The sequence below is a fragment of the Otolemur garnettii genome, unplaced genomic scaffold (assembly GCF_000181295.1).
Source record: "Otolemur garnettii isolate 467f Iridium unplaced genomic scaffold, OtoGar3 scaffold00050, whole genome shotgun sequence".
Lineage (NCBI taxonomy): Eukaryota > Metazoa > Chordata > Mammalia > Primates > Galagidae > Otolemur > Otolemur garnettii.
In genome coordinates this window covers 8239047-8239384 of record NW_003852445.1, presented here as the reverse complement: position 1 = coordinate 8239384, position 338 = coordinate 8239047, and positions in this window count along the sequence as shown.

The window sequence follows — 338 nt, the reverse complement described above, 5'->3', positions numbered from 1 at the left end:
GGGAGAGGGCTGGGGCATCACAGCTCGCAGCAACCTCCAACTCCTGGGCCTAAGCGATTCTCTTGCCTCAGCCTCCCAAGTAGCTGGGACTACAGGCGCCTGCCACAACACCCGGCTATTTTTTTGTTGCAGTTTGGCTGGGGCTGGGTTTGAACCAGCCACCCTCTGTATATAGGGCCAGTGCCCTACCCACTGAGCCACAGATGCTGCCCCATTCCATATATTTTTAACATCTTTTATATTAAGTGGTAGAGTTGAAGAACATTCTTCTTAGAAAAGTATCCCAAGAATGAAAAAGAAGGGCTGGGTGCAATGGCTCACACCTGTAATTCTAGCAC